Here is a 27,310-nt window from a genome sequence, read left to right on the forward strand (position 1 = left end):
CTCTCGTTTCCTGATGAGTAAAGTTACATGTTTATTTCGTAGTCCAAGATTTTATATCATTACAATCAACAGCAACAACGACGATATTTTGCCACTTATAACTGACAATAGATCGTGAAAAGAGTTCAGTGACATGCGGTATTATTAAAGAAGTTTAAAAAAAGTTTAACAGGTTCTCACGAATAAGGGCAATTTTACCCTTCGTTCACCTTTCACTGATAATAAGATGAATCCACCACCTCTTTTCTTTTTTTTTTTCTGTCAACGCAGCCTCATTCGTACAAGTCACACGGATAAAGCAACATTCGCTGCAAGATTCATAACTGAACTAGATCTTTGGGAACAACAGATGATCTTGCTCTGCAGCAACTGTGCTACAACTGTATTTGTTGCCGCAGTGTGGCATCCAGCGTCTGCAAATACCGTTGCTGCAACTGTATTTACTGCCTCGTGTGGCCTTAGCCTTTAAGCGCCGTATCTAGAGAAAGCTGGTTTAAGCGTGGAATACTTGCAGCTAAAATCTCTTCTCGTGCATGTGCTTCGAATGTATCCCCACGACTCTGACACGTGATGCCAAGATATTTGAAATGGTTCACAATTGCAAGCTTTGTACCATCAGTCGAGAATATTCGACCACCCCGTTGAAATATCACTGTTGTTTTAAGGGTAGGTAAAATTAGACAACTATGCCCTCCCAACACTAAGGAAAATGGAAGAAATCCAATCCTTCACAGAAGGACATCGACAAAATTATGGGAAGAGCAAATAAGGGAGTTAATTTTTTTAGCATATATGTTTTATTTTGTTAATAAGGAACTTAGATTAGAATATGTGTAGGCTGTAGTAGTTATGTGGAAAGGAAAAGGTTAGCTTAGGACAGAGTGGCACGGAGAACTGGACTGGCATGGACTGATGACCCTAACAAGAAGAAGAAGAAGGAAACCATTCCTTTCCAGTGTCGATTCTATTAATACAACTTAAAGTTTTTCAATCTGTCGAAAACACCAGATATAACACTATAACATACTTGTAAACTTAAAACAATCCATTTTTAATTTTTTACAGTTATGTTATAGTGTTACATTTCGTGCTTTCGACAGCCTGAAAAACTTTAAGTTGTAAGCCCTCTTACATGGAATGTCCGGAGATATGTTCGGCTGCCAGTTCTATAGCTTTTTTCCCCAGTACACATCATGAGGGTGAGCTGCATACCGGTGTCTGACAATGTTGTTCGTGAGTGTAGGTACAATTGTATGGGCTAGGAATGGGAAGGAAGCGGCCGTGGCCTTGATAAAGTTACCATTTCCTACTTTGCCAGGAGTCGAAATGACAAACCACGAAAACTTATTTTGAGGATGGACGACGGGAGATTCGAACCCACCTGTCTACTGAGTACAGAGCCAGGAGCCATAACTGGCCGTGACGCAACGCACCGGACTGACCTGTCTGAAGGGCATGAAAATGTATGACCCCGCAAACATAATATCGTCCAGATCGGGAGGGGGGGGGGAAATTCGGCTGAGGGATATCAGATAAGGATGATGTAGGTGAGAAGGCGAGAAGAGTACATAGAAGCAGTTCCTAAAAAGTGTACACTCATGCACAGAAATGGTGTTCCAACATAAGTAATCAACACTGCCCCACTCCAGTACTGAAGAGGAGGGGAGGGAATGGGTAGTGTTGAAAGTTACTCCAGTACCGAAAACGAAGGGAAGGGAGTGAACGGGTAGTGCTGAAGGCACAGTGTATTTATTGCTATACATCCACCACTGTGTCCATTATTAATTGCGAGTCTTTTAGTGGGCTGCATACTTGCAGCAAGCTGGGAATTGGAGAGGTCGGGGGCCTCCGTGCTTTGTTTAAATCGGGACACCTTAAGTCAGGTACCATCCCGGCATTTACCTGGAGGAGAAGTGGGAAACCACGGAAAGCCACTTCGAGGATGACTGAGTTGGGAATCGAACACCCTGTACTCAGTTGACCTCCCGAGACTGGATGGACCCCATTATAGCCCTCGTACCACTTTTCAAATTTCGTTGCTCAGCCGGGAATCGAACCCGAGCCTCCAGGGATGGCAGCCAATCACACCAACCACTACACCGCAGATCCGGGCGTCCATAAATATGCACCATGTTATATCACAACTTAGCCAAGGAGTTTACGGTCGTTGGCACGGTAAATATATTATAGAATACTGTATATAAGTGGTACGTACGTCCAATTGAATTGTGGCATAAACGCTCGGGAATTATTTTTTATATACACTACGTTACCATCCTTCAGTATGCTGCAAACTGATAATACTACGTGACTGGTACAATATCCAGACAATTTAACGTTAATTTGTAATATTTGTGAAACTACTGACGAACTTTCTTAATCTCTACTGTACTTGTGGACACTTTTCTGTTCTACGGTATACCTGAAGACACTGTTAGGGAGCAAGGTCTCTTGTAATACCTCGTAAGTCCTCCCTGCCAGCTAGCAGGACAGGCAAGCTCCTACTCTGAACAAGATTTACTCTTGTATGTGTCGTCATGAATATTCAAAACTTTTATTATCAGTAAACAGTTTCAAGCCGGAATTCTTTCCGTAGCTTCGTCAAGTTTTACAGATGTTAGCCTCACTCCATCATCACCGTAATATCAACTTCTGTACTGTTAGGAGAGGTCATTTAAATCAAGACATTATTCCTCCAATTTTGAACTTCATAAAATTGATTGTATACTACTTGTGATAATGACAGTTGGTAATATAGTTGCAATTTGATTTAGGAACTTGATCACCATGGTCAGAAGCCAAAGCTATTTAAGTCTGTGTTTGTGCGAGATACGTTCTGATAATTCCATCTGTGGCAGTGCTTGTAACAGTGTGTGATTTAAAATGTAACCTGGGACTACACCTGTGACCTCTATATAATACATTGCAATATCAAATTACTTACGTAGAGAATAACTAAATAACTTTGAATTTTAAAATTTTCGACATTAAAATTTGGGATGTGTAATAAATGCTTTCTTCATCAGTAAAATTAAGAATTTAGGTTAAATGCCATTTTTTTCTGGAGAGGCAAGCAAACTAGTTAATTATCTTCACATTTTATATAAAATACGAACCTCTGTCAGGGGTTTTGTAGTGCCTAAAATACTAATTTCTAGCTTAGTTAATATGTGCTTTGTGATATTGTTTCGTGCACCAACGAAATTGTAAGTTTAAAGTGTTTTCTTTTCGAAGATTTTGTAATGGTTTGATTGTAGGAAGTTTTGCAATTTGAGTTTTAGAAATAATGTCGTTATATGATTGGACTACTGTGATATTTAGAATAAAATAAAATATATAATATATAAAATTTGTTAAAAATTCCATTTACAAACATTTGTGAAAAATATGTTGATGTTCGCGTATGCTTAGTATGGTACTGTTTAAACATAGGCTATATTCCATGAACGCAACGAGTTAAACACACGCTTTGAAGAAACAATGTCTAAGTAAAGTGATTGGTTAGGTTGCCTTGGAAAGTCAGGGCGTTTATATTTGAGTGCTCATTATGCAGCTGCACTATTCAAAAACACATGATATGTTGTAGTTGTGAAGAGATACTCGTTTGATTCTCGCAACCGGTATTGAGTGTGAGATTTTCGCTAAAGCTTTTGTTGGAATATGATAATTTACCTATCGGAAGTATTTGATCTCCGTGTGTTAAATAATGGCAAGGGCTAAGTACGAAGTTGTTCATAGTGAATGGAGAGAGATAGCAACAACTCGTCCTACTCTATCACACCAGCTGACTGAACTAGCGCTTATATCAATTGGCATCCGGGTCCTTACTTCAACTTTTCGTGCTATACCTACATTTGTGGCAAAAGTAGATGTCACATTAAAATGAAAGCACTTAACAAATTCAGTTAGCTATTTACATAAAACTTTCCAGCTTACATCACTTCTTTGGTCGAAAAGCTAACATTTTGGCATCCGACTAACATTCTCATGTCACGATTTCAGTCTCGTGCAACAAATTCCGTATCAATTAAATATTTAAATTATAAGGTAGCCGTTATTAATATTTCTAAATATACTCTTAATATTCAAAACTAATGAATTATACTAATGCCAAGTTTTTAAAATCTTAACCCCAAGAATGTTAAATCACAGAATAGTAACCGCGCATTAAAAATTTTTCCTCTCCCAAAATCAGCTTGCCAAAAGATGGCGGCGATGATTTCACCTCCCGTGATGCTTGTTAAATGGATGTGTCCTTCCTATTGGTCTTATGTGTTCGCTTGGCTGGTCACTGTAAAATAATACCAGCGCAATGTTATATCCCCATGACTACTTACATGTTAAGACGGGTATGGAATATCGGGTGATTACACATTATATTTTAAACTCCGTTGAACAGAAGTTGCTGTTGTGTGTGTCCTACGCCCGCATGCGCACCGACGTTTCTGGAGACCACGAGGTGTGGATGCAGCGCGCTGACGTAATGGTGTGACGTCAGCCAGCGTGCATAAATTGGGCGACGTCTTCTCCACTACAGGCACTCCACAGTGTCCAGCGATCAGACTACACCGTATGTCAGACACGGAGGTACCCTCTTAAAAATGTGTACTGAACAGGTGGACTAATTCTGATCGGGAGGTCTCACCTCAGGACATCTTCGCCTCAAGTTATCCTGCCTAGCATTCTGCTACTCATGAACTTTGCCACAAGTTCCCTTCAAGTTCTCAAACTTCTGCCTAGCATTCTGCTACCACGAACTTTACTCCAAGTTCCCTTTATAATTCTCCAAACTACAGATAGTCATCAACTATCACGAATATTCATTCCTGCGGACCTCCTATCTCTGCAAGATACATATCATTGTACATATAAAATCTAAGTATATAAATGTACATATATTTCTCAGACCATCAGTCAACTAGTTTATGTTGTTATTTAACGTGTACAGCACTTCAAGCAGCAAGTCAAATTTCGTTCATTTTTGTATATACTGTGTGAATATTTACAAACTAATAAACTTTTATGTTGTGCTTTGTATTTCGTGATTCTTGTATACAACAGTTGCACCGGTATTTTCGATGATGATAGTGGTGTTGATGATGAATGTGATTGTTTCAAGAAGTCTAATATTCAAGTCATCAGCACTACTCAGTTTTGCCATGTGTGCCACGTAGGTGTGTAATAGTTACTTACGCAATGCGAATACTGAAGTGGATGATAATAATAATAATAATAATAATAATTTCCTTGTGGATATAATTGGACCTGTCTGTACAGGGAGAATCTGGATGATAAGAATGTCTCATGGCCTGTACCAACACTCAGAGAAAATCGCACACACATTTAGGAAAAACGTTTGAAATTTTTCCGTCATATTCTCGAATTGAGTAATCAGAGATAGATCAAAAGAATTCTGAACCTTGCCCTATCAATGAAAGTTGGAAAAGTTCTTTATCATAGAAACTTCACAAATGACATTGTATTGGACAGATCTAAGTTCATAAAATTAGTCGACAATCACTGCAAACACGCCATCCAAGCACTAGCACCAACAAAACCTGGTCAGTAGAGCGCAAGAAAAGCTGGAGCGAGAAGAAATTTTGGGAGAAAAAACAGGCAACACCATCAGCTAAGTAAGTTCAATCGCGCTCCTTAGTCGGGCATAACTAAGAAATAATAATAATAATAATAATAATAATAATAATAATAATATGGGAAAGTGGAGTCATACCTGTAGATTGGAAAACTGCCCTGATACACCTACTGCATAAGAAAGGAGACAAGATGCATCCAAACAATTACCGATGTATTTCTCTTCTGCCAATAGCATACAAAATTATTCCACGTGCTCTGCTTGCCAGATTGGAACAACAGACAGAAGATAAGATCGGCGAATACCAGGCAGGCTTCTGTCCACATCGATCGTGCGTGGAACAGATCTGGAACTTTAAGATTATACTCCAACACCGCCAGTCAAACCGTACAGTGGGCACTTTCGTAGATTTAAGAAAAAGCATACGACTCAATAGATACTGGTACCCTGTTCAATGTCCTTCGAAAATACGGTATTGATAACGAAACAATCACGTTAATTCAACAAATCTTAACAGATACAACGCTAAGGTGAAGTTCATGGGTGAAATCTCTGCACCCTTTGAAATAAAAACAGGCGTTAGACAAGGTGATGGATTGTCCCCACTTATGTTCAACCTAGTACTGGATAAGGTCGTTAAAACATGGGAGAAAGAAGTACCCGGAATAAACTTGGGAACGAAAAGTAAACGGATTAACATTAAATGCCTTGCCTTTGCTGACGATCTAGCAATCAATTACCCAGACTCCCGAAGAAGCCAGGCACGCCATCGAGAACTTCAAGAGATTGCAATCAAAACAGGTCTCCAGATCCCCTATGAAAAAAACGCTATACATGGACTCCAAGTGCACGCACCTAATTTCGATAGCGACCAAAATGGCAACATTTTACAAGTCAAACAATTCCAGTACTTGGGTGAAATTATTGGTGATTCAGGCAATGAAAAAGCAGCCAACAAAATGGGCGCAGAGAAACTACGTAACGTAAAGTGACCGTGCACATTCTCCTAGACTTCAGCAGTGCTTTTGACACTATCAGTACGGACATATTAATAGCGAAATTGCATTCCTTCCATCTTAGCCACGCTGCTCTCAAATTGTTCGCTTCCTACCTCCATAACCGACGACAGTGTGTTGTCATGAATGATAAGAGAACGGAGTGAAAGTACAAAGTTAATGGTGTGCCACAAGGTTCTATTCTCGGCCCCCTGTTATTTATTTTATATTTGAATGACATCTCTTCTAAGTTGAAAAACTGCAAATACCATCTCTATGCCGACGACCTTCAAATTTACTGCCACACAAAAGTGAATGACATAAATGCAGCTATTGAAAATATGAACCGAAACTTAGAGCAGATCAGCTGTTATGCAGCTGAGAATTCTCTCTCCATCAACCCAACTAAAACACAAGCTATCATACTAGGGCAGAGAAGAAAACTGCTTGCCCATTTACACAGTCTACAAATTCCAGTCATTCAACTAAATGGCGTTGCTATCCCATTCTGTAAATCAGTAAAATGCCTTGGAGTCACTATAAATGAAACTTTAAACTGGAATGAGCATGTCACTAACGTATGCAGGAAAGTTCATTCATCACTTCATCCCCTTAAGATTCACCAGACGGTATTACCTCTCAACTTAAAAATAAAACTGGTTCAAACATTGATACTTCCAATTTTTAACTATTGTGATGTTGTGTTGCTGGATGCTACCAGTGAACAAAATAAGAAATTGCAGAGACCTTTAAACTGCTGCATTAGATTTATTTCTTCATTGAATTTTGCCTCGCATGTATCCCCGTTTTTTTTTTTTTGCACAATTTTCTTGGTTAAAAGTAGAGCAACAGACAAATCACCATGTATCAACCCTTATCTATCGACTCTTGACTGAAAATATACCTGAATATCTCTCCAGTAATTTCCGTTTTCTATCTTCCTTTCATGACGGTGACACGCGATCTGGGTCAACAATTGCAATACCTCCACATCATACATCTGCCTTCAGTAATTCATTCCTTGTGTCGGACGCTAGAATATGGAATGCTTTACCCCCTGAAATTAGAAATTGTTCCTCATTAATTACTTTCAAAAGACAGTCTAAAGATTTCCTCTTGAATACGTAGGCTATATCATATAGTTATGTGTGAATGTGTGAGTGAATGTCTGGAGTAAATAGTTCCCAAAAGTTTACATAAATTACTGTTATATTATATGAATTCCACCTAGAGTAGTTAATATTGAATTTATTTTTCTAATTTTAGACTTAGGATGTAATCCTTTAGTTTTAGTCTATGTTAAGTTATATTATTATTATTATTATTATTATTATTATTATTATTATTATTATTATTATTATTATTATTATTATTATTATTATTATTATTATTATTATATACACTATGTTAAGTTTGAATATTAAGCTTGTATTCAGTATTAAGCCGCACAATGTGGTTAAGTGTAAGAGAGGGCAAAGAGCCCTAACTTCACCACAAATAAAGACATCAATAAATAAATAAATAAAGCATACCTAATCACCTAGAAATTTTACAATAAGAAATCAATATCCACAAAAGCCAAACTCCGGGACTACCACACTGTTGTCCTCCCTGAAGGACTCTACGCAACTGAGACATCATCACTCACCATTAACATCAAGGACGTTGAGAAAATTGAACGACAGATACTGTGGAAGATATTCGGGCCCAAGTTTCAAGAGCGTATATGAATGCGAAAAAGCTCGGAAGAACTCTATGCATTAACTGAGCGATTCACTTCAGTCGCACGCAAACGGCGTATGAAATTTTATGGACATTTAGCACGAGTGGATGACTCACGACTGACTTAGAAAATATTTCTTATTATCAATGGAAACCGACAAACCAAAGTTCGCTGGCTGGTAGAAACACAAAAGGACCTCGCAGAAGTCGACGTTGATCCAATAGCAACCACAAGGAATACAACAGGCAAAAGATCAACACCCATATATTTGCACCCAAGAACCCATCTGAGAAAAGCATGAAACTCAAAAACTCATGGACACAAGAAAGACAGCAGGACGTAGAGAAAGGATGAGGAAGTTTTGGGAAGATAATAAGAACAAGAATATGAAGAATACTAGTGCTATTTAATGGTTCCACGTGCTCCTCAGGGGGAAAAACGAATGTATATATTTCGTGTGGCTACTACAGTCTGGTCCAGCTCGTATAAAGCGGACGCTCGGATGTGTGTGCTCTTAGTAAATCAGCGTGGAGTCTAGAGGGAATTTTTAAAATATTGACGACTATGGGAGACTTCAATAGTCAGGCAGTCAATGCAAATTAACGGAAGAAATTGCATGTAAGCATTCAATATAAGAATTCAGAATTAATGAACAAAATGGGTATAGTGTTGCAGCTGGACACGGAGGTTCTTCTGGAGTGTTTGACTACCGGTACCGTATAAAATTTATACGATATTGGATGGAATTTTCTGCGATATTTACTGGACATAATGTCATTGGTATTCCGTTTCTTTATATGTCTATAGAGCTGCATAAACGGAGAATCATTTGGTCGTTTAATACTGTCAAAATGTGCTTGGGTGTTTCATTTTCCTCTAATCTAAGCAATTTTTATTAGGATAGATTGTTAAATTGGTTAAAAGAATGATTACATTCATGGAATAAAATGTAATACTGGATATTTTATTTCCCTTTAACCCAACCCACTTCCACATAGATGGAATTTTAAATTGCCGGGTGGAACGAGACAATTCTCAGAAAAAAGTAGAACACAAATATCGTTTCCTTAAATTCCTAAATTCTTTTCTATTTCTACATAAAAATATACGTAAAATGTTTCAAGCAGCTAAATATAACTTGTTAACGAGTGAGGAATATCTAATAGGTGAGTATGTGCTCTCAAGTTGATATTTGATAACGGTAGTGGAGAAAGGCAAATATACATTTACTCAACTAGACGTGTACGTCTAAACGAGAATTATTCCAGACAGACAGCAATTACGTTAAAGTACAAGGGTTACAGCAGACGAGTTCAGTCTGGGTCCCAGGTGCTCCGTGCTCTTCGTATGGAGTGAATGGTCTAACTGCAGGGGACAAACTCAATTATCACGTGGGTTAGGGACGTGAATGGGCAATAAGGCAGGAAGTAAATATTCACATTAATGACCACATTACAGTCCTGGAAAGCCAGCAAGACACTCCACTGGAGCATTATTAGAGAAATAGTGCATGGATGACCTTGAGTTCATTCGAGTATTCAGCAACAAATAAGACATGATTGACTTAACTGCACATGCCAGGGGTTCAATGAATTAGATATGAGGCAGTAAGCTCCAAAATGCGATAAGTACGTAGGACAACACGTTTCAGTAAACACCAACAATAAAACAAACAAACAAACAAAAAATAGATCTCTTAATAAGACTGTTTACCGTCGTTGCCGGGACAAAACCTCCTATGTGACAATATTTTTGGAGATACTGACCCACAGCACTTAATTATGAAGAGCGAGAATGCCTTGACATTATGCACACAATATTGCACTTCAGCTGAGAGAACCTTACCAGCCAAAGTTCTAAGCTAAAATATTTCACACAGGAGGTTTTGTCCCGGTAGCGACGATATGTTGAATTTTATTTTGAGTTGGACAACGCGAAGGCGGGACAGGTTTTTCTCTGGGTACTCCCGGTTTCCCTGTCATACTTCATTCAAGCAACACTGTCCAAATTCATTTCATTTAATCTGTCATTCATTAACCATTAACCCACAGGAGTGCGACAGGCTTCGGCAGCCGACACAATTCCTACCCTCGCCGCTAGATGGGGCTTCATTCATTCCATTCCTGACCCGTTCGAATGACTGGAAACAGGCTGTGGATATTCATTTCCACGTTGAATTTTATAACTTCAGATGTAAAAGGGAGTTAGTATAAGTGAGATCAACCATGTAAATCACATCTTCATATTTTCTGAAGGTCTAACACATAAAAAGTGGCATATATCAAGGTTTGGTGCAAAAGGGACAGTATGAACTTGTAAGAAAAAACTGTTTGCAAACACAAATTACTCTTAAAGCCTGATATAAGAGAAACAAAAGGTAACAGTAAACAGGTAAATGATTTTTAAGTAAATACATATATACATATCTACATTATCATTAAAGACTGTTATACCTTTCAGCGTTCAGCCTGCAAGCCTCTGTGAATTTACTAAACTTCGCCACAATCCTCTATTTGCAACTAGTGCTGTAGCCTCAGTTAGTTCTATACCTCTCATCTTTAAATCGTTAGAAACTGAGTATAACCGTCGTCGTCTTGGTCTCCCTGTACTTCTCTTACCCTTCATGACAGAGTTGATTATTCTCCTAGGTAACCTATCCACCTCCACTCGCCTCACATGACCGCACCACCGAAGGCGATTTATGCGTACAGCTTCATCCATCGAGTTCATTCCTAAATTAGCTATCATAGCCTCATTCCGAATACCCTCCTACCATTGTTCCCAACCGTTTGTGCCAGCAATCATTCTCGCTACTTTCATGTCTGTTACGTCTAACTTATGAATAAGATATCCTGAGTCCACCAAGCTTTCGCTCCAGTAAAGCAAAGTTGCTCTGAAAACAGACCGATGTAAATATAGTTTCGTCTGGGATCTAACTTCCTTCTTAGAGAATACTGTTGATCGCAAGTACGATCTCACTGCATTAGCTTTATTACACCTTGATTCAATCTCGTTTACTATATTACCATTCTGGGAGAACACACAACCCAATTACTTGAAATTATCGACCTGTTCTAGCTTTGTATCACCAATCTGACATTTAATTCTGTTGACTTGCTTACCTACTGACATCAATTCAGTCTTCGAAAGGCTAATTTTTATACCATACTCATTGCACCTATTTTCAAGTTCCAAGATATTAGACTGCAGGCTTTCGGCACAATTTTCCATTAAGACCAAGTCGTCAGCATAGGCCAGACTGCTTACTACATTTCCACCTAACTGAATCAATCCCTGCCATTTTGTGCCTTTCAGCAGATGATCCATGTAAACTACGAACAGCAAAGGTGAAAGATTACAGCCTTTTCTGACGCCTGTAAATACCCTGTACCAAGAACTCATTCTACCATGAACTCTCACTGAAGCTCTTGTCAACATAAATGCCTTTGATTGATTTTAATAATCCACTTCTAATTCCACAGTCCTCCAGTATGGCAAAAATCTTTTCCCTCGGTACCCTGCCATATGCTTTATCTAGATCTACGAAAGATAAACACAACTGCCTATTCCTCTCGTAGCATTTTTCAATTGCCTGGAGCATACTGAAAATCTGATCCTGACAGGCCATCTGTGGTCTGAAACCACACTGGTTTTCATCCAACTTCCTCTAAACTACTGATCACACCCAACCTTCCAGGATGCCAGTGAATAATTTGGCCGGTGTACTAATCAATGAAATACATCGATAGTTGTTGCAATCCTTCCTGTTCCCTTGCTTATATATAGGAGAAATTACTGCTTTTGTTCAATCTGCAAGTACCTCACGAACACTCCATGCTAATCTTACTACTGTATGAAGGCATTTCATCCCTACCTTCCCACTAGACTTCACTATTTCAGGTCTAATTCCATCTCTTCCTGTTGCCTTGTGACAATGGAGTTTTTTTCCATACTTTCCACTTCCTCAAGTGTAATTTCACCAACATCATTTTCCTCCTCCCCATGAGCTTGGCTGTTCGCAACACCACCAGGAAGATTTCCTTGTACGTTCAGAAGATATTCAAAATATTTCCTCCACCTCTCCAGCGATTCCCTGGGATTTATTATGAGTTCACCTGAATTACTCAAAGCACTGTTCATTTCCTTTTCCCTCCCTTCCTAAGATTCTCTATTACTGTCCAGAAAGGTTTCCTTGATGCTTAACCTAGCCTTTACAGGTTATTATCAAAATCTTCCCACGACTTCTTTTTGGATTCAACAACTATCTGTTTCAGTCTGTTTCTTTCATCTACGTCCAAATCCCTGTCTGCCTCGGTCCTTGTTTGGAGCCAGTTCTGATAAGCCTTCTTTATACGTTTACAGGCTGCTCTCACTTCATCATTCCATCAAGTTGTCCGCCTTTTCCCGCCTTTACAAACAGTTGTTCCTAGGTATTCCCTTGCTGTTTCTAATACAGCATCCCTGTATGCCACCCATTCTCTTTCTATATCCTGAACCTGCTCACAGTCTACCGTTGGAAACTTCTCACTAATCATATCCATGTACTTCTGTCTAATTTCCTCGTCCTGGAGACTTTCTACCCATATCCTTTTGCAGACAGATTTCACTTTCTCTACCCTAGGCCTAGAGATACTTAGATCACTACAAATCAGATAGTGGTCTGTATCATCGAAAAATCCCCAGAAAACTCGTACATTCCTAACAGATTTTCTGAATTCTAAATCTTTTAAGATATAGTCTATTATGGATCTGGTACCCCTAGCCTCCCATGTGTAGCCTTACGCTTGAAGAATGTATTCGTAACTGCTAAACCCGTACTAGCACAGAAGTCCAGCAAACGGTTCCCATTCCCATATCTTCCATATCATCCCCTAATTTACCAATCACTGTTCTGTATCCTTCAGCTCTATTTCGAACTCTTGCATTGAAATCGCCCATTAGCACTATTCTATCCTTGCTGTTGACCCTGATTACGATGTCACTTAATGCTTCATAAAACTTGTCAACTTCATTCTCATCTGCACCTTCACATGACGAATACACCGACACAATTCTCGTCCTAATTCTTCCAACTACCATATCTACCCACATCATTCGCTCATTTACGTGCCTAACAGAAACTATGCTGCGTGCAATGGTATTCCTGATAAACGGTCCTACCCCATACTCTGCCCTTCCCTTTCTAACACCCGTTAAGTCACTTTATAATCTCCTATCTCTTCCTCTTATCTCCCTTCACACGAATATCACTTACTCCTAGCACATCCAGATGCATCCTCTTTGCTGACTCGACCAGTTCTACTTTCTTTCTTCCAAAATCCCCATTAATGTTGATAGCTCCCCATCGAATTTCATTACGTTCGCCAAGTTTTTGCAGTGAGTCCCTCGCCTGTCAAAAGGGAGTGGGAATCCGTTACTCCCATAGGTCCGAGGCTTGCTTAAAATGTTCTGAGCTCGGTAGATTCATGAAGCAGGATGCTACCCAACTTGCACATAGTCCAAGTGAGGATCTCTCCTCTAACTGGTTATGGACCACCGGGTGATTGTATAGTCCTAGCCGCCTGAGCACAAGGAGGACCATGATTCAGAAAATTTCTGAAATGCCCACTCCCATTCCATAGCAACTGGTATCCCGACTCTCAGGACCACTTACTAGGCCACTCAGCCGTTGCCCATGGTTCACGAACTAGGACGTGATTTCAGTAACCCACACCATGAACCATAGTAAATACATATTCTTTTCAAAATTACTGCTATAGTTACATATATTCATTATTATATTTGTTCGATTCAATTGGAAATATCACTTCAAATCCTGTGCAAATTAATAAAAACACAGTGTAAATGAATTTATTTCTTGAATGTATTGCATCATGACCTTGACTGCATTTACGCGCTCTGTCGTTCTCCCTTGGAAGAGGAATCCCATATCTAATAAATAAAGCAATTCATTCCACTTTAAATTTGGCGTTGCATTGTTTAACTCAGATCGCTTATTCAGTGAAGTGATTGGTGATATAATGCCGAAAGTGAAGGCAGGTGTTCATTCTCGTTTGAAGCATTATCTTTCTGAATTTCCTGGAAAGGTTTATCCTTTTCGATGCAGTGTTGCCCAGGCGTTCTTTGCTTCCATAGTTGGGCTCTGTGTGTTTCTGGCGAAGACGTTATAATTTACACAATTATGTGAAGAAAGCTCTTCCTTCATTTCAATCTGTGAGGCTGAAGGTCGTGTCTAAACGACGAATATCGGGTGTTGGGGTTTTTGTTTTCTTTCTCCCAATATTTCAGCTGCGACTGTTAAACCACCAGCGCAGTAAGGCACTACACTAGCGGTTAGCAAACATGCACCGGTCGATACAACCTATAACCGGTGTTAAATAAACCAAGTTTATTAAACAAATCAAGGAAATCAGTCACAAGGATAGGAAAATAACATCCAACAGTTACTTACCCAGCAAGGCCCAAATAAAACACCCAGAGGAAATGGATAAAAATTCCTTGTTTCGGCGTTGAACCACACAAATAATAAAGGAGACACTGGTTTCAATGAAATAAACTTTTAATTAAAGAATGAAAACTTAACATGAAACCAAAAGAACATCGTCCTATCTGAGGGAATAAAAGTATTTTAAGTAGTTCAAAACAATTAGTGAATAATAGAAAATACACGGATGAAACTGAAAAACGTAGTCCTTTTCAGAAAATGATACTGATGCAAATCATTAGTTTAAAAACAGAAGGTTGTACTAATTAAAGACACTAAATCATTACCAGAAACAGTACACCTTGATAACCTTACTATAATAACAGAAAATGATTCGAATTAAAACTTAAATTGTTCACAGAAGGTTTAAACGGGGCCCGTTTGTTAGAGTAACTAAAATGAAATTAAAACTAACGTATTAAACCTAGGGAAAGCCACTCAATTAACAAGTTTCATTGCACCTTCTTAATAAGAGGAGGCTTCGCAGGAGCATAGAACTCTAGCCAAATTAATAAATTACGACGGGTCAATTAAGATTAGCGCACGGAAAACACACACAGTAAACAAAGGGAAAAGGGAGAAAACCGTAAGAGATCAAGTGAGGAGCAAATAAATTTTCCACCGAAAGCGGAAATTCTTAAGCAAACTCCGGCTCCACAATAAAACACGCAAAACAAAAAACAACAATCACCATCATCTCTCGAAAACAAATCGTTACCATAGCAACGAAACCAAACGCCAGCCAAACCAAACATGGTACAAGCACAACAAAGGCAGGAAACAAAATAAAATCAGGAAACACAAAAGTTTAAATTACCAGAAAAATAGAAGCAAGGGTTTACCTTTTTTTTAAATCAAGGAAACCAGATTTATATGCTTCTGCGGAACCTCACGCAGTATAAATGGCATTAAGTGCCCGACACAATTTGAATTTACATGATCAATGAAGTTCATTAACGGGTGAAAATGATAGTTAATTTTAAAAGGTTTTCCTCATTTTTGTAGTTGTTACATACCAATAATTATATTATTAGAATTTAACACACGTCCCTCTGCTAGTAATTTCCAAAATAATTATTTTCACGAAATTCCACCTTGAAGGAGTTAATTTTCAAGTCACGAATCACACGAATTTGCTTGCCGTTTCATATTCACAGGATATAACTTGCCAAATGATGAAGCCACTTACTTGGGTGAAGCTGACGCTTAGCCATGATGAGCTGGTTCCTCACATACTTACAGATCCTTCATGATGAGTTTGCTTTTCCCCGGTCAGAATTAGTTGAAAGGTATCAAAATAGGACGATGCAGGAGACAAAGTAATTTGGGTTTAAAACCCACATCTTAAGACTCTCAGCCGGGGTCTTCACTCCAACACGACGCCAACATCTTAAGGATCCAATAAACACAACCGCACGCCATGACTTCTCAATGCGTACTGTCGGGGACAAAATGGCGAGGTTTTCCCCATGAGGAAGTAGCCGCGCTCTGATAGGTAGAAGCGCGCTAGGGGAGGGGAAACTCATTGTGGGTGTCTGGCAGAAGATTGCAGCACTTATTGTAAGAGAAATGAAACAGTCTGTACAATTCAGGAATGCGATAATCCAAAGACGTTGCCATCAGTCCACAATAAGAATTATAAATAAGTTCGATGAGTATCACCAAAGCACGTAGTAGTACGAGGGAATCCGTCCGCTTAGACATATAGAAAGATTAAAATTTTCTACGGCGATATTGCCAGTTCAAAATAGGTTCACAGGGTAGAGTAAATTGCGTTACACCGTAACACTGTTCTCCTTATATCGGAAGGCATCATGCATGGCGTCGGTCGTATTCTATAATAATTGGACCTCTATCGTGAAGTGAAGTGCCAAATTGTTACTTGTTTAGCATAGATCGAATCTCTCCATACTCCTTGCAACATACTTTTCAGTTGAAAAACACAAAGCAACATCATTGTTTGCACTGTACATTATGCTGTACTAGCCACGTGTTATTTGTGAGTTCGAAAAATTAATATAGAAGGAAGATTCAATAAAGTAATTAACAAGACCTATCCTAGTGTAAAAGTTTGCTGCTCATACATACACGTAAAATCAATGTTATAAACTTGATACATCTATTATTGTCATGTACAGTCTCTGTACTCATTTAGATTTGAAGAGTAAACCAAGGCGTCTATCTCGGCACAGGAGGTAGCAATGCACCAGTTTGACAGGTTAAGTTTTGATTGATAAATGAGTAATGACCGCTTAGCGTTTCATTTTCTGAACCAGTGATAATGTAGAATTCCTACGCACTGCAGTTGCTGAGTTTCAGGCTTGCTATCACTCCGATATACGCATTACACCTGAAATTGGCATCAATGTGTACTTCTTTGTGTGTTGTAATTATCGTTTGATTTGTAGTACTGCTGCGAAATGTCGCAGAGGAGTCGTTCACTGTGTTCTGGAGTAATAATCCTTTACGATCATGTGTACCTTTAAATAGAAGAGCGTTGGAATTATTTTGAAGGATTCGAAAATTCTTTGAGCAGCAGAAAATTTTTCGCATTTCACGGCAAACCATCGCTCAAATCGTTGGCAGCTGCAAGCTACGTGCTTATTCATGTAAGTTGGCTGATTTCTTTATACCATCAGAGGCAGTGTTACAGTGGATGGAAGGACTGGACACCCTGATATGAAATTATTTTCCAGCTGTTGTAATATATTCAATTGTATATCTATATGTATGTAGCTTTTATGCCAATGAACATTAAAAGTAGCAAAAGTTGTTCTGATGTACTACATATCAATATGTGGCTGGAAGGCATGACCAATCTTAAGGAGGATTATGGATAGGAAGGGCATTGTGGGATACGAGATTTTGCCGGTGCAGCGTCGATATCTTTTCGTACTCCTGGAAAAGTGGAAAGTACTGTGATATTTGGAACATCACAGCATGTAATAAATTATTGAACTGTGTAATTAATTGAAAAATATATATATTTAATCACTTGGATGGTCATTTTTAAATTACTATGTACTTATATACAGGGTTTTAATCATCCATTTCACATCATTTCATTTCTATGTATCGCGGCTATAAGGTATTCTGAAGGAACGACTTATTGAGTAAAGTATTTCAACATCATTCGTATTAATAGCTTGCAGTAAATTTTCCCCCAGCCGAAGTCAGGTGACCGGAGAGCAGGCTAATTTCAGCCCGTTACCAGGAAAGGTACGTCATCAAGCTTACGAGAAACCTTACCCTCTCCACACGGTGAAGAGACAGTTAAAACCTTGTTAACGCTTTCTTTTCGAAGTTCACTACCTGACGCTTTGTTTCCGCGGAATGGACGTAATGAAGCAACACGATGGATTCACAGCAATGGATAGGAAAAGGGATAAGACATCAAATCTTACTGGACAATGCGGTTTGGTTGATGGAGGGAGACTTTGGAACCTATATACTCCGACGACAGGCACTTGGAAGGACACTCTTACTTACAACTACTTAGAAGAACGATTCTAATCTAACATCGAAGGAGGGCTGTACGTCTTGACATCGGAGAAGATCTTAACTTAGTTCACATCGCATCTGAGTGGTGTACTACTCAAAAGTTACTCTGATTGGGACCTGTTAACCCAATGACGAGAGTTAAAGTCAACGGGAGACCGGTTTTGACTGGTATAGGGCAGGAGAGATTTTGTTATGAACTTTGTTACGCTACTGTTCCGTAATACGGAAGAATACAAGTGTATTCTCTCCATGAACATAACCCATGGGGGTTTTGCTATTAAAATTAGGACTCATTTCGACTTTATGTAAGGATTACAGTAGGAAATGTTAAAGGCAGGAAAGTCGTAGTACAGCTAGTGTACTATGCATAAAGCAGAATTAGGACTGGAATCCACAACAAGAGATGACGACGCCTGTACGAGAGGTCTATCAGTCATCAGCGGCTACATAAATCGTATCCAGATAACATAGTCTACAAATGGTGAGCTAATGGCATAAATTACTCCAAGTCTCCGCGTAACAATTCATGTTCTTAGAGTTTATTAATTCAATTTTTCTTTTGCTTCCGTAAGTACAAATTTCGTTAATACGCTGTTACGTCACGATTTTCATCCTATTAAATAGTTATTTTAATTTGTATTTTCGGAAATTCTTATTAATGATCGTTAACTTCCTGGGAGTTTTTAGAGTCTCATTATGTATTATTATTATCATTATTTATTATCAACTATTGTTTTCAAGCCATAAGCTTGAAGGCTGGTGCCCATGGGATATTGCTTATGGTGAAACAACGATATATTATTTATATTAAAATTAAGGTGACCCGCCACGTCACAATTTGTCACACATCTGTGGGCAAGAGTGGGTACGTCACAGTGGGCTTTCTCCTGAGTCTAATATCGATGCTCCTCATGTGTGTGCAATTTACTGGCATGCTTTTGCCCATGGAAATCTTTAAAGGAAGGGAAGATTTTTCTTACTTGGGTTTAGGAAGCAGAATGAGCGGCTCAGTCATCAGGGCAGCGTTACTGGTAATTCGTCTACCTCGCGATTTAATTCTTTTTCCACATCTCCTGACTTAATTCGACTTTAATCCATTACAATGAATTTATTTTTTGTAATTCTGTACTCAAAATCAAATCAAAACCTCTTTATTTGCAAATGAGGTGTCTACCTCGGTGGCAAATGGTACACTAAAATACATTATTGTCAAGCACTAAATATTAAATTAACAAGAGAAGAAAATTTTCCCAAAATACAATGTTATACAATTTACGCTAACGATTTTTTCTATTAAACACACAGATCATCCTTAATAAATGTATATTGTTTACAAAATTCTACTTATAATATCTCCTGTACTACTTACAAATATAGTCAACTGATATACAGTATGTGGAATTACTTCAAATGATAGTATACAACTGGTATAAGATTAAAATTTACATTGCATTTATTTACTTTTTTTTACCCATTCTGGAACCTGAGTAGCATAACGACCTGCTGCGTCTTAACCAGAGACTCTTTTACCACCACTTTTCAGAGTTCCTGAAGGGCCTTCACAGCTACCGTAGCGGTCCCAGGGCCCTCCAATTCCCCACTGTACTTCACCCCTACAGGCAGTCCCCTACTTTGGCTGTCCAAACTCCTTAGACCAAGGGATGGAATTAATTTATTCACACACATTTTTTATTTACATTAACCTGCACTGGTCGAATGCCCTCTAACATTTCATTTATTTTCTCTGTTGCTGTTTATTCTTTTCTTGAATATATGTACAGATTTTGGAAAATGATCAAACACTACCCCTGGTAAACTGTTCCACTCCTTCACACCCTTCCCAATGAATGAAAATTTACCCCAATCGCTTCTGCTAAAATTGCCGATATAATTATTTTCCAACTGAAGCCACTCACGGATATCTCCCCATGCTTCTTCTCCTGTGTAGGCTCTAGATAATCCAATAAGTCTAGTTTTCTCCCTTCTTTTACTTAAAGTTTCCCACACAAGTTCCTTTAACATTTCTGATACACTACTCTTTTTCCTGAAATCCCTTGTTACAAATCTTGCTGCTTTCCTCTTCCAAGACTGTAGCATGTCTTTCAACAGATTCAGGTAAATATCATCGAGAAGACTCAAGAGTTATCATTTTATCGTTGATTAACCTCACCTTTTGCCATATACTATATATATATATATGAGAAGGAGAAATAATCTGCTATCCTACTACATTCCGTGGCGGGTTGTTGTTTGTCATTCATAAACATGGATGTTTATTGTTCGTTTGACCTTGTGTACATTTTTGATAACCGTCTTTATTAAACCACTTCCTGGAGCACAAAATAATGTCATGTACTTGGGCTAGCTCTTCCTTACGTGATCGAATATACGGTCAGATTTGTAATATTTTAGGGAAATGAAAATGACCTTCTTCCAATTCTAATTCAAGTAAATTTGTTAAAAAGTCCCACGGTACTTTTCACATTTATTAGCACCATCATTCACCACCAAGAATCAAAATATCAATTTTTAAAAATCGGCTGGCTCTTCCTGTGTCTCATCCATTTAAGTACTAAAAGGAACTGAGCTGATTGCACCTCGAAGACAGACGTAAACTTTTCACTCGGTCTTCTACACCATATGCTTAAAATACACTCGCCATCCTATCTGTAGGAACGATTCGATACCCTCTCTGAACACCACGAATAGAACACATACAACTGTTATCGCCATTCCAAGACATAGATCCTCAGCTTTCAACTCCTCCTTCACAGTTACAGCTAGCCGAGAATAGCACTTTCTTCCACATGATGTGAGAGGTGAACAGTTTCAAACGGGCTTGTTCAAAATACCTCTACGGGAAAGTTATCAGAAAGGCAATAGGCAACTTCTTTTTCTTCTTCTTCTTCTTCTTCTTCTTCTTCTTATACGCCCTCATATTCTTCTCCTCCCACTGTGACTACTCTTCGACTCTAAAACTGTACCCTTTGCGCCTTTCATACCGATTTATTGATCTACTATGAAACTGTTTCCCTTTTATACAACGGTTAATAATCAATAACGCGATTAGGATTGTCATCACTCCCAAAAAGGTTATAATAATAAGACCAATAATAATAATAATATTAGTAATGGCTAGGATTTATATGTAATAAAAATGGCTTGATATGTACATACATACGTACTAAAATGTCAAAATTTGGAGTGAAATATGGATTACTTTTTATAAAAATGGTGAAAAATAATATAAAAGAATAGTATATCAAATTTTAATACCGGTACCTGTACAGTTGAAGATTTATTGCTTGAACATGAAACTCACAAAAAAGAAGAATTCAAAAATAAGAATTTAGCCTTTTGGATATGGGTCACAGTGCGTGTATTGATAGCCAGCAAGAAAGGAAAACATATGCATAGAGGAGAACTTTCTTTCCATATTTATAGAAATACCTTAACACAGCTCTGACTTATTGATGCTAGCACATATATTTTAAATTGTTTTCGGGGAAGAATAACTTTGAAACCATGAAATATGTAAATATATGTGAGTTTTCCACAAATGTGTAAAAATATATACAAAGCTGGAAATATGGACAAAAGTGGAAGATAAAATATGTTTTAAATCACCCCAGATATCCTAATTCGTAAATATATGACAAAACTGAAACTAATTTTTATAGTTAATGAAGACAAATATGCATTTACATAGAAATTCCACCCGTATTAATAATAATAATAATAATAATAATAATAATAATAATAATAATAATAATAATAATAATAATAATAATAATAATTTGTGATATAAAATCTAAAGGAAGAAATTTATACAAGTTGAGATACATATCTCCCCTAGTGCACTGTCATTGCAAGGAGGCTTGCTTCGGAGTCTCAAAAACACACTAGCCGTCAGCGTCTTGGAAGGTCGTGACAATACAACTGACGAGCCTACCACCACACTGGGGAAAATGCTAGTAATTTCTCGATTGCAAAAGCTCAAAGAACATGAATTTATTTATTATTATTACTATTATTATTATTATTATTATTATTATTAATATTATTATTATTAGTGCCGTGATTATGATCGCCATCACCACAGTCAGTTCATAGTATGTCATCTTGAAGTGGTATCTATTTTATTTTTGCTCCAGTTTACTTCATAACACCCACACGAAAGTCAATTCTTAAGGGATAACGGAGCTTTAGATTTCTAAGAGTGTTTTGGGCACTTATACACGATTTTATTACACAATCTCAAGAGTGGAGCAGTAAATTGCTAACGCTCTTGTAATATTTATATGCAAGAAGCATTTCGCACCATAATGGTACGATATAAAATTTAAAATTTCGTTAAAATATTTCGTAGAAATAAACCATTCCATCTCCCTTTCTTTCTTCTCTTCTATATCCAAACATTTTATTGCCCTTCTCAGACATAAATGCTTTCACTGTAGAAAATTATGGTTGCTTTCAAAAGATTTACATAATATTGCTGTACACAGAGAATTTATTAGGGACCGTTGAGTGAAAATATAAGCTTATATATACATGTATATTTCCTTTTGCGTTGTGAGGGCAATTGTTAGGCGCTGCAGTAGAATTTATGTTATACGCTATCTGAACAATAGGAGAGTAACCTATGCCAGCTTTTAAAACGCAAACAAAATGAATCCATAATAGATAAAATACCAGGGCTTCAAAATAGAACATAACACATTGGATTTTATATCAGCCAAAGGAGAAGAGAGCGGAAATGTTTTTCATTATTAATCCCAAATGGAAATAATTTCTCCTTTCACTCTATGATCGCCTTAAAAGGAGTGCAATATTCACAGATGTTCTATCCAATGGAAGAGTGAAATGTTTGGTATTCACATAAATATATCATAGTATTCCTCATCTCTACCATTATATCCATTAAAATTAATAATTTCTGTTTACTTCCTTGCCTCTTTCTATCATCGTCAGCATGAAGTTCTTGCGTTTTCTCTTCTTCTTCTCCATTCCCCTTGACTGCCTCGCTTGGCCTTTTCCCTGTTCCTGACAGCTTGTAAGACAAACATCTTCAGAAGGCCTTGCCAGAGCAGACCAATAACTTACTACTACCCCCGACATTCAACGTCGCAAACTCAAGTGTCAGAAAAAAAGACTGAGAAATATTCTTGGGCTTGAGAAACGTTTGCCGACTTTTTGTATTATTTAGAACAGACAAATATCCAGTGTCACATTACGTCGGGCAGGCCTGTGGCAGCGCAGCAGAAGCCAAGAGACACGTAATGGATTCTGACGTGCGGCGTTAAGTGTCTCTGCCAGAAGATGGATACAATAGGTGAGAACATTTATCACCCTCACTAATGACTTTCTCAAAGAATTATAATCTATCCAAGTATTAATGTGGATGGATGAAACGCATCTTGAAAATACCTTCGTACTTTATACGTGCATACGCACAGGAGAGTTGTATAGGAAACAGGAGAAAGCAACGACGAGTTAGTCTTAAATTACCCATGCTGCTGAAAAGGAATGTTCAGGGAATTCTTCGGAACGTTCCAAACTATCAACTAGAAATTTTACAAAAGGCAGAAAAAAAGGAACCTTGACATGAATTATGACATAATCTTTACTTTTACGTTTTGTAATAACTTTTAAAAAGGCAGAAAAAAGCAAACCTTATCATGAATAATGGCATAATTATTAATTTTTAAGTTATTCATTTTGATTTGTTTTTATGGATTTGAGTTCTAGAGATGGCGTAATATTGATTTTATGCCAAATAAATGATAAAAATTGACCGGAAATCTTGCCGTTTTGTGAATCGTCTTTTATATGTTTCAGTTACGCCGAAGTCACACGACTTAAGAGCTCAATATCGATGTGTGCGCAGTAGATATTTTGCTAGTTGCTTTACGTCGCACCGACATAGATAGGTCTTATGGGGACGATGGAATAGGAATGGCCTAGGAGTTGGAAGGAAGCGACCGTGGCCTTAATTAAGGTACAGCCCCAGCATTTGCCTGGTGTGAAAATGTAAAACCACGGAAAATCATATTCAGGACTGCCGACAGTGGGATTCGAACCCACTATCTCCCGAACGCAGGCTCACAGCCGCGAGCTCCTAACCGCACGGCCAACTCGCCCGGTGCGCAGGAGATCGAAACGCGGAGTAGATACTGGAAATGTCAACACGGTATGACCTCTACATATTTTATCTTAATCCCAATTACGAATATTTGATAGGGTACAGCACTTCCCACTAGTTGAATTAATTGTGCAAAGAACATTGCACACGGTGAAGAATTCTAACATAGCACGCTATCGTTCCTAACCCAGGAAAGTCCAAACTGTTTAACTACTGTATACGGTATATTTTATTTCTAGGTAATAATGATATTGGTTTTACGCCACATTTACTACTTTTGCGGGTTTCAGTGACGCTTAATTTCTAGTTAACCTTCATCTGGCCGCGGGGCCTGGCGCCACGTTCGCGCTCGCGCGGACGGCAACTTGGCCATCCATCGTGTATGATCATTTTCATTAAATTTTCTGCACTTCATAATAATCACGACAGAAATTCTGACAAAACTTCACAAGCACAGTTTTGACCAAAAATAATGATCAAATAATTCACATAAATATTCATTACGTACACCAGAGAAATCTTCTAAATGAATTTATTTCTTCGTATCTTCTGGCTAGTAAAATTATAACATATTTGCACATTTATTTTTTCTTTACTATTTCACCCAAAAAATCAGGTTTTTATAGAAAATCGTAAATAAAAAGAGGTTTAAGTGAATGTATTTACATTTTTTTCTTTTTTTTTTTCTTTTAAAATAACAACACAAATCTGAAAGTCTTACTTCCTCTTCTTCCTTCCCGAGTTTCTCCAACATTCGAATAATATCTTCAGAATCGCTGTATTGTTCAGCCCTGAACAAAAGAGTAGGTATGTAATTAGTCGGTAAATTCATCGTTAGTATTTTCCGACAAAGAAAAAAAAAGAAATCTATGTTTCAAGGAAAAGATGAACTGGAAAAATTGTATGCCACCAGTAGTTTACCGAAAGATGAATATAATTCCGAAACAGTAGCAAAAAGAAGCAAATATTTACATCTTCTGTTGGGGGGTAAACAAAGAATTGTCCCTTCCGCTCGCAAGACGGCAAGCTTGGCCGTCTTCGTCAGCTTTCGGCCGGTACTAAGATGGTAGGGGGTGTGGTGGACCGGCTGAAATAGAACTGCAGCTAGCGACGAGATGAGTAACTAAGGAATGCCTCATCCCCGCCGGCCTTTCTCAACTCTCTCGCGAGAAATGTGCGACATAACAAGTCGAAAATACGAAACAAATGAGTGCTAGAATGCGAGAAGGAGCTAAGCTACACAGACATGGAACTGGGATATTTTGACTTTTGCGTTTGTCTTTAGTGCATGAAATTGAGCATATTAACAGTCACGTTTTTGGTTCATAAACATTTATTTATAGTCCAAAAAATATAGGAAAATTAAAATAGTATTCTAATATCCATTAGTTATCTGAAAAATGTCAGCTCCAAATCACCAAATCTGAAAAACGAAAATTTAAAAACTGGTTATTTTAACACGAATTGAATTTTCATCAATTACTTGTTTTGAAATGCAGTTAGGTTCAGATTTACTTCAACATGAACTTCTTGTCACATTTACATTTAAGCCACACCGGCTCTAAACAGCTATCTGTCACCGTCAGCCATGATGTCAACACTAAAACATGTGACAGCAAGCGCGTGTGCTATTGGCTACCACTAGCTGACGTAATGTTACCGCGTGGCTTACCTCCCTCTCGAAGTGCAAGGCTGCTATTCAGAGATATTCCAAAAATCTTCTTTTGTACAGCGGGGGAGTAAAAGTGGATGATAATTATTCATACATTATTGGTTAATATATATGTCAAGAACTCATTTTTTTAACAGTTTGTGGGTTAGTTCCTCTCGCATTCTAGCACACAATAATGTAAAGATCTTAGTTAATGTGGTATATGATGTTCTCAAATACGATGCTAGACTTCAGGAAGAGCAAAATGCATTTTACTTCATATAGAAATCTCTAGTTGTTACCGATTTCTATATTTCGTCGCCATAAGACCTATCTGTGTCGGTGCGACGCAAAGCTCCTAGCAAAAATATTATTACTGTGTGGGTTATGCGTGGCCTAATGCGGGCATTCTTGAGAATTCAATTTTCTTACCCTAGTAGCTCTTTAACAAATGGAATGCGAATACTCCACCTCACTGGCCTTCGGTTCAGAGGGCCCCGGGTTCGATTCCCAGCCGGGTCGGGGATTTTAACCTTAATTGGTTAATTCCAATGGCACGGGAGCTGGGTGTATGTGTTGTCTTCATCATCATTTCATCCCCATCATGACGCGCAGGTTGCCTACGGGAGTCAAATAGAAAGACCTGCACGTGGCGAGCCGAACCCGTCCTGGGATATCCCGGCACTAAAAGCCATACGACATTCATTTCATCTCTTTTATCGAACTTGAGCCTTCGACACTGTTGTCCCAAATGTTGGTGCCCGGAGGTGAGACGGCTCATTCCATGTTCGAGATACCAATTGATCCCGACCACACCGAGTAATCTGTGAGTGCAATATCACAAAAAAATAAGCAGCATAGCATAAGTGCTACGAGAGTGCGCTCTCGTCTTGTGGGATGAGTCCACTATTGCACACAAGAAACTAGTAAAAGGAGTTAATCTCACGCTAAAAGACATAAGAAACAATACCAGATCAAAGTTGGGGTAAAGTTCCTTTTATTTCTGGCGATTACTGCCAGATTATCCTGTGATATCGGGACCCGCGCTGACGCCAAATCTGTGATCTGTCCACTGGTCTCAGCCAAAGATGCTCTCGCTTTCTACAAGTATGAAAGCTCCACTGGGTGTTCCGGGGTGCCACCTGCACTGTGCATGACACTCAATGAGTCAGTCACCCAAGTGTACCCCGCCATAAACCACCCATCAAGCAAATGCAACTG

This window comes from Anabrus simplex, chromosome 1 (assembly GCF_040414725.1).
Source record: "Anabrus simplex isolate iqAnaSimp1 chromosome 1, ASM4041472v1, whole genome shotgun sequence".
Taxonomy (NCBI): Eukaryota; Metazoa; Arthropoda; class Insecta; order Orthoptera; family Tettigoniidae; genus Anabrus; species Anabrus simplex.